Genomic DNA, 9,144 nt, shown 5'->3' on the forward strand with positions numbered 1-9,144 from the left:
TTCCCTCTGGTAATCACGAAACTGTTGTCTATGAGGTTTTTTTCTGTTTTGTTTGTTTTTTGCTTAATCCCTTCACTTTTTCACCCAGGCCCCCTAGAGGTGCTGGCTGGGAGAAGGAAATGAGGAAGAAGCTGATTGTAATCTGAGGGTTTGGGTCCATTTCTGACACAGAACCACCAAGAAATCAAGTCTGTGGTGCTGGCTCTGGCTCCCATGAAGGTGGGGTACCACCTGCATCTCCACCTGGTCTCTCTCATGTTCAGGCGCCCTCCTCCTGGGCTATATACTGCTGAGCTTCAGCAGGAAGTTCTCCGGGAAAGGATGATCACCATGAAGAAGCACAAGATATTAACCTCAAATTCCAATTTGAATTGGTGGTCTCCAGTGTAGGGCAGGTGAACAGCCTGAGGAAGACTATGTATGTGCAGAGTGGGATGTTCCAACAGACATCCCCACTGATGATCTGAATAGTGTGAATCATTGTGGCATTGTGGGCTTATCCATCTGTGAACCCACAGGTCTCCATGCAGACTGGCTGCAGCTCTCTGCTTTGGAGAGCGGCCTCCAAGCTCTCAACCATCAGCTCTCCTGTAGAGGCTATATGATAACATGGTTCAGTTGAGATGTCTTTAATGAGAAATTTGGGGAGCAAGGCACTCTCATAGACTTTTGTAAGGTTTCAAATGTGATAGTAAAGCCCACAGGGATTTGGTGTCAGTTTTTGCTCTGAGGGACAGACTGAAGGATGGATTCACAGGTGTTTGTCAAGTCCTTGACAAAGAAGACTCAGTAGAGTCTGCTTCAAGCGACAGCACAGAGTATGCTGAATGTTGACACACATGCTGTGATAAGTCTGATACAGAACTCTCTTATCCTTCGCATGCAGAGAATATTCAAAAGGAATTTCAGTTTACCACTGGGAAACTCTCCCGGTTTCACCATTTTGATGGTGCTGTTGATAATCTGGATAGGTTTAACCAAATTATGGAAAGCTTAGAACACACCCACACACTTGGCACTGAGCTGGAGATTTCCCCTTTTTTCTGCTGTCAAAGAGACAGTCTGCTGCTGGACAGAATCCTTCCCAGATATGACCACCACACCAAAGAGCATTTCCCTGGCATGATAAACCTTGTTCACACTTTTTTAAAAAATATATATTTAATTGATTATGCTATTACAGTTGTCCTAGTTTCCCCCCCTTTATTCCGTTCTGCTCTGCACACCCCCTCCCATCCACATTCCTTTCCTTTAGTTCATGTCCCTGGGTCATGCATATAAGTTCTTTGGCTTCTACATTTCCCATACTATTCTTACCCTCCCCCTGTCTATTTTCTACTTACCATTTGTGCTACTTATTCTCTGTACCTTTTCCCCCTCTCTCCTCCTCCCACTCTCCTGTTGCTAACCTTCCATGTGATCTCCATTTCTGTGATTCTGTTCCTGTTCTAGGTGTTTGCTTAGTTTGCTTTTGTTTTAGGTGTGGTTGTTAATAATTGTGAGCTTGCTGTCATCTTACTGTTCATATTTTTTATCTTCTTTTTCTTAGATATATCCCTTTAACATTTCATATAATAAAGGCTTGGTGATGATGAACTCCTTTAACTTGACCGTGTCTGAGAAGCACTTTATCTGCCCTTCCATTCTAAATGGAAGCTTTGCTGGACAGAGAAATCTTGGATGTAGGTCCTTGCCTTTCATGACTTGGAATACTTTTTTCCAGCCCCTTCTTGCCTGTAAGGTCTCTTTTGAGAAATCAGCTGACGATCTGATGGGAACTCCTTTGTAGGTAACTGTCTCCTTATCTCTTGCTGCTTCTAGGATTCTCTCTTTCATTTTTACCTTGGGCAGTGTAATTATGATGTGCCTTGGTGTGTTCCTCCCTGAGTCCAACTTCTTTGGGACTCTCTGAGCTTCCTGGACTTCCTGGAAGTCTATTTCCTTTGCCAGAATGGGGAAGTTCTCCTTTATTATTTGTTCAAATAACTTTTCCACTTGTTGCTGTTCCTTTCCTCCTTTTGGTACCCCTATCATTTGGATATTGGAATGTTTAAAGATGTCCTGGAGGTTCCTAAGCCTCTCCTCATTTTTTTTAATTATTGTTTCTTCATTCTTTTCTAGCTGAATGTTTCTTCCTTCTGGTCCACACCATTGATTGGAGTCCCAGTTTCCTTCCTGTCACTGTTGGTTCCTTGTACATTTTCTTAATTTCACTTAGCGTATCTTTCATTTTTCCATCTAATTTGTGGCCAGAATCAACCAATTCTGTGAGCATCCTGATTACCAGTGTTTTAACTGTGCATCTGATAGGTTGGCTATCTCTTCACTGCTTGGTTGTAACTTTTCTGGAGCTTTGATCTGTTCTTTCATTTGAGCCATTTTTTTGTCTGCTCATGCCTGTTACGTAGTGAGGGGTGGAGACTTAAGTGTTTGGCAGGGCAACCCACGTCACTGGTCATGTGTTGTATTGTTGTCTGTGGGGAAGGAGTCTGAGAGGGAACAATGGCACTTGCTCCTCTCTCTGCTGGTTTTCAGTCACGTCTCCCTCTACCCATAATCAAATTGGGCCCTTCTGGTGCTGATTCCCCTGTGGGTGAGCCTGTGTACATTCTAGGACCCTGTGGGGCTGGGAGTTTCTCCTGCTGCTGCCTCAACCCCCACAGGTGTTTTCAATTAGAAGTTTGACGCTTTATTTCCCTGCACTGGAGCCCTGGGTTGCTCGGTCTGTCTTGCTCCCCAGTTGATCCTCCTGGTTAACCTGCTCACAAATGTGAGCTCTCCAGCTCCACCAGCCACCGCCTTCCTGGTCCACCAGCTGCTGCTCTGATGGCCAGCTGTAGTCTTTCCAGTCCTCCAGCCGCCACCTTGCCCCAAGTCCTCTCTGCCCAGCTATCCATCTCTGCCCCTCCTACCAGTCTGGATGAATGCTTCTTTTTTAACTCATTCATTGTTGGACTTCCATACAGCTCGATTTTCTGTCAGTTCTGGTTGTTTTTTGTTTTTTAAATTTGTTGTTGTCTTGTTCACACTTTTAATCTTAATGTCCAAAGAGGTACTCATTCTCAAAAAATCCTGTGCAGGTGCCCTAAGTGATGTATATTTCTTACTTTTATAGTTTTTGGTGAGCATTTTCCTACGTTAGTAATCTTTTAAAGCATAATTTTTCAACAGTAGTGTAGCATTTCAATATATGACTGTGTTATTATTTATATTCTAATTAGCCACATAAGTTATTTTTCAACTTTTTTGTTATAAATAACATGCAGTAAAGATGATTGTATGTAATACTTGATGTGTCTCTAATGATTTTCCTTTAGGATTAATTCCTAAAAGTGAAATTGTTGAACCAAAGGATATCAATATTTTCAAGGCTTTTGGTACACATTACCAAATTTTTTCCTAAGAATTGCACACCAACTTTCTATCTTACCATCAATGCATAAAATTCCAGATTTTTTCATGCTGTTGCTTAAAAAAAAGTCTTTGCCACTCTGATAGAACACAAAGTCATTTTCCACTGCTATTTTAATTTGAATTTGCTAGATTGCTAAGATGCTTCAATATCTTATCATATACATAATAGCCAACTGTATTTTTTTGTACTATCTTCCTGCATATCATTACAGGGAGAAGGACCTGTTCTGCCCAGGTGTGTCTGCATGTCACAATGCTTAAGTGACTTTTTCAACTGCAATCATTCTGTGATTATCAAAATGATTGTGGAAACAATATGTTGAATGAGTACACATCCTATATAATTTTCAGTACAATTTTAATAAGGTTGCTTAATATGTTGTTTTTAAGTAATAAGATTTAAAATACTGTTAAATAATGAATGGTCACAAAATTCTCCTTCACACCTGCTGACAATAATAATAGCCATTATTTATTTTGTACTTGCCAAGCACTTCACAAAATTGTCTCATTTACACAGTCTTATGAACAAGGCATTTGTTTCCAGGTTTTACGTGACTGAATGAGCCTTAGACATCCTAAGCATGTTGGCTGGGTTTACATAGCTATTGGGTGATAAAGTCAGAACTGAAGCTCACTTTAAAGTTGAGTTTAATGTCCACCTTCTTAACTATTATGTTCTGAGCCTTTTCCTCACTCAGTGGTAACCCTGCTGGACATTAAGGGCCCTAGAAAACTTTTAAAAAGTACTGATGCCAAATAATATAATCTAGACAAATTGCATCAGAATCTCTGAGGTGGTGCCCAATTATTTGTATGTTGTAAAGTCTTCCTAAGTAATTGCAGTGTGCAGCCAGGGTTGAGAACCACTGCCAGTAATTTTTAACCAGTACAGCTAAGGAATTAGTCTTGATCTGTCAAGTTCTAGATCACAATGTTCCATGCTATTGAAATCCCAACCTGTGGGTTGGAACAAATCTCTTTCTCTCAATTCAGCATTCCTATTACTAATCCCTCTCTCTCTCTCTCTGCACCCTCCACACACACCTGCATGCACTAGCTAATAATCTCCATTCATATAAGCAGTAGTAGAAATCTCAGACTCAAAATGGGGTGTATTCTCTAGATGCCAAAGTCAAGCACAAAAATGGAGCATCACTCATCCAAAGACTGCAGTGGATCAAGCCAAGAAAGAGCATTTGAAAGACAAATCTTAGGAGAGCTGAGTCAAAAGTTTGGCAGAGAGTTTTTCATCTAAAAAGCAAGACAAAAAAAGATAATCTGGGGATAGGAATTTTTATAGATCATTGGTGATACTGGATTTGAGAAGAAGGGGAACCATTAATGCAGAGGTCATGAACTGTTGGCTCACAGATGTGTTTTGTTTGCCTTTCACTGACATTTCAAAAAAACTCAGTCAAAGTTAAAACTGGGAGCCTGAACATACAATTTGAATTCCAGCTTTTAAAAAAATTTGAAGGTTTGGCAACAGTAAACCATTGTTCTCACGTGGCAACAATCAATGGTCATGGGTAGTGCCTGTCTACTTTCAATAGATGAGAGAGTCTCCAGTTCCTCATAGCCTCTCCAGGGCTCCTGACACTTATTTAGGTGATATGACTGCCAATACTGACATCTGTTGGAGTTTATAGCTTCTGATTTAAAATTTCAAACCAGCCTGGACATTAAGTAGTCATTGAACACCATATTTTTATTTATTGATTTTTATGGTAGCCTTTGCTTCCACCCAAATATCACTGCAAGATGTTACCACTGCCTGTTTCACTAGTTAATTGCACTGGCTGCTGTAGCCCCTAACCCCTCCCTTTTGGTTAAGGGCTGCATTCTGCCCTGCTGTGTTCTCTCCTGCTTGTGATCTCTCAGCATTGTCAGCTTATGGTGTCACATCATGGAACTCCTTGTGTAACTGCCCCCTCATGGCACCAGGTTACAGCCGAAGCATGCTCAGATGATGCAGGATACCCCAGCTTGTTTTGCTTTATCTTAATCACCTTTCCTAGTAAACTGCAAAAGGTACATCCCTAGGAAAAGTCAGATGAATTTCTAACTATTCCCTTCAAGAATAAGCTTTTTTTTTCTTCTTGGAGTTGGCCGAGCCTATTTTCCTAAAGGTTTGTTTCTGTATTTTCTCTTTAAAGACATAATAATCAAATTCTTTAAATATGGCTGACCAGTATAGGGAAAGATCTAAATGTTCTGAACTTTGTACTTTTTCTGGTAGGGCCTGTCCTCCCTAAAGATATCAATTAAAGCAAAGGAAACACGATCAGATATTTTCACAAAGTGTTTCCTCCTCAAAGAACAAGACAATCTTGGAGTCTCTCTGCTTGTTGCAAAAATAAATAATCAATTAAACAAACACACCAAAAAATATGACTCCCAGAGAAAATTGCCTCCATTTATGGTTTGAAAAGGCTAACTTCTTAGAGCAATGTCCTTAAAGCTTACTGTATTCATTCTCTTATGTATTCTAAGTGTTAAGAAAAAATACCCAAAGCATGTATGAAGTAAAGAGATGACAGTATCCATTTATTGTAGTACTCAAGCATTGGCTAGGGAGATTGTACCTTTGTTTCACTTACTATTTACTGTCAGTTAGAGCTCTGATTCTATTAAATTAGATGTTGACTTGTAGATTTATAAGGTAAAAATATTTTTTGTCCAGTAGAGATGCACATGATTTTTTGTCCTTTAGAAAAGATAGTGACAAAGGTTATGGTTTTATTGCTCAGTAGGTCAGTAAGCAGTTGTTATATAACCCAATAATCCTACCATACCATTATTTCTTGCAGTGTCTAGATAGGCTCAATCTCTCCATTTCTTTTTGAACCAGCTTTACAATTCTGCTAGTTCCTTTGTTAATGAGTAAAGCAAATTTTTGAAGCATGTTCATTCTTTATTTCTATAAGAGTCATGTTTTTAACTTTTAAAAATTATCCTTTGACTCTAACCTTATCCCCAAAAAGAATTTTAGGTAGCTCCAATCTGTTCACATACAGAGGCTCTTGGTTTCTGCAGCTGCATCAGGCAAAATATTGGAAGTACTTTCATAGCTAATGTGCAAGATTGACACTTTGTTAAGAAAGAGAGAACTTGTCAATTACCATGGTAATCACAGGTTCTCGTTTGCTGGGGGATGTGGAATACTTGCTGCATTTCTCTTCTGACTCGTGAGTCTTTCTGAACTTCCCTTCATCTACTCTATTTCGTTTTCACTCATCTAGGATCTGAGTGGGGGAGGCTCAGAGGGCCATCTGGTGTTTGCCACTAGAAAGTATCAATAAAGCTTTCTAACAGAGATGTTCCTGAAAGGTTAGGTATAAATGCAAGTAAAAAAATTATTTCACATGAGCTGGAATATTTATTTTATTGTAAAAAGTATGGATTATTTAATAGTTGTAAAGCACAGGTGGCAAACACAAGGCCCACAAGCCAAATCCGGCCCTCCGCCTTGTTTTATCTGGCCTGGCACCTTGTTTCTGCCTGGCAGCAGCGCCAAGCTCTTGCTTAACTGTTAAGGAGTAGTTACATTTACATAGTCCTAAAACTACAGTCAGCCCTTTGAAGGCAACTGAGAGGTTGATGTGGCCCCTGGTGAAAATGAGTGTGATACCCCTGGTGTAAAGAAATCACTGTGGAGCCCTGTTCTATAGTAGTGTCAGATTGTGTTTAATGAAAAATATATCGTCTCTACCAAATATTGGGATAGGTTTGGAAAGTAAAACAATCTGTGAAATGGTACAGTAAAAAGTGAAAATGTTTTGCAAGCTCTGTAGTGTTATATTTTCACACAAATGTTATTTTGTATCAATATAGTAATTAGATGTATCTTCAAGTCCCCAGTTATCACTGAGGGGATCATCATTCCTTTGATAGCCAAATAAAATAACCTGAGTATACATCTCACATTTAATTTTATTTAGTAAATTCAGTCCCCTCTGAAATGTTTCTGAGAATTCCCAGAGACCGTATGTCACCTGCAAACTCCAGTTGTCAGCTTATTCTAGATGGCTCTGACTATTGGGTTTGCACCTTCCGGTTTTCAATGGTCTAATTCACTTGTCAACATAATCATAGCCCTTAATTAGTTTCCCAAGAAAACACTAAAATAAATCTGACACTAATTTGGTAGTTAATAAAGGTCTGCTGAAACCACTGGAGGATAATGAAGAGGAATTAAGATACAAAATAGGAAACAACTCGAACTACTCTGTTCTCAGGCCCGGCCTCTCATTATATTTCTGGAGTCCACATTTCCAAAATCCTTTCTTCTACCTTTCTGCCCTTCTTCCAAAGGAAGCTGAAAATAATTTTAAATTATCTCATACTCCATCTCACAGAGAACAGTCTTTGCTACTATTATAAAGAGAATTTTAGTCCTCTTATTGGACCTCCCCTATTCTAGCCAATACCTTGGGTATTACATTTCATAATCAGAAATCCTCTAAAGATTTGATCCTTTAAATAAAAGACTAACTCCCTATTTTGGGAGCACATCCTCACTCTCCTCCAAGGAATGTAGAAGTTTCTGTAGCCATTTTTCCCCTCCCATCTACCCTAAAATGACCACCTGAATGGAGAAGCCAAATTCATTGCCAAGGGAACACTTTGAGTGAACTTTTAGAATACATGATGCTAACTGCCTAAATAATTTGATATGTGTATACTAACCATGTGTCTAATAACCTTGCTAAATTCAGCCATTAATTCTAATAGTTTATAGATTGTTTGAATATTTTATGTACACAATTATTATTTTCAAGTGAGTTTTTCATTTTTTCAATAGAAACATTATGCCTTTTATTCATTTCTCTGGCCACATTATAGAAACTAAGACCACTAACACAAAGTTGAAAGAAGTGACAATTGTGAACACCCTTATCTGGTTCAGTCTGAGTGTCCGGGAAGAGTGTCCAATATTTCAGCTTTGTGCATTTTGTTGGCTGCAGGTTTTTGGATATCCCCTTTATCAAGTTAAGAGAGTTTCCTTCTAGTTCTAGTTTGCTGAGAGTTTTTCATGGAATTTTATCAAATGCCTGTTCTGAATCTATTGAGACAACTATGTATTTGTCCTTTATTCTGTTAATGTGGTGAATTGTACTGATTGATTTTTGAATGTTGACTGAATCTTGTATTCCTGGGTTAAAACACACTTGCTGGATTTGATTTAATTTTATTTTGTTTTGAATTTTTAAAAATATTTTTATTGTATTTTTTTCCATTGCTATTTAACCCCCTTCTACCCCCTGCTCTCTACAATCACCACATTGTTGTCCACGTCCATGAGTCCTTTTTCCTTTTGGCTCCATCCTTCTATCCCTTAACAACTGCCCCCCCAATAATAGTTGTTATCCTACTCTCTATGAATCTGTCCTTATTTTCTTTGTTAGTTCAGTTTGTTCATTAGATCTACATATAAGTGAAATCATATGGTGTTTGTCCTTATCAGACTGGCTTATTTCACTTAGCACAATATTCTCCAGGTCCATTCACGCTGTCACAAAGGATAAAATTTTCTTCTTTTTTACAGCCAAGTAGTATTCCATTATGTAAATATTCCATAGTTGTTTTATCCACTCATTTACTAATGGACACTTAGGCTGCTTCCATATCTTGGTGATTATAAATAATACTGCAATGAACACAGGGTGCTTATGTCCTTTCAGATTGGTGTTTGGGTTTCTTTGGATATATTCTAGAAGTGATGTC

At 38.8% G+C, this 9,144-nt stretch overlaps 1 pseudogene; it reads right to left on the minus strand.

The window, feature by feature from the left end:
* Positions 1-279: 279 nt before the first annotated feature.
* LOC123820727 lies at positions 280-4,000 on the minus strand (annotated as a pseudogene).
* Positions 4,001-9,144: the final 5,144 nt, after the last annotated feature.

The sequence above is a fragment of the Phyllostomus hastatus genome, unplaced genomic scaffold (genome assembly GCF_019186645.2).
Source record: "Phyllostomus hastatus isolate PE091 unplaced genomic scaffold, TTU_PhHast_1.1 phas_contig_37, whole genome shotgun sequence".
NCBI lineage: Eukaryota > Metazoa > Chordata > Mammalia > Chiroptera > Phyllostomidae > Phyllostomus > Phyllostomus hastatus.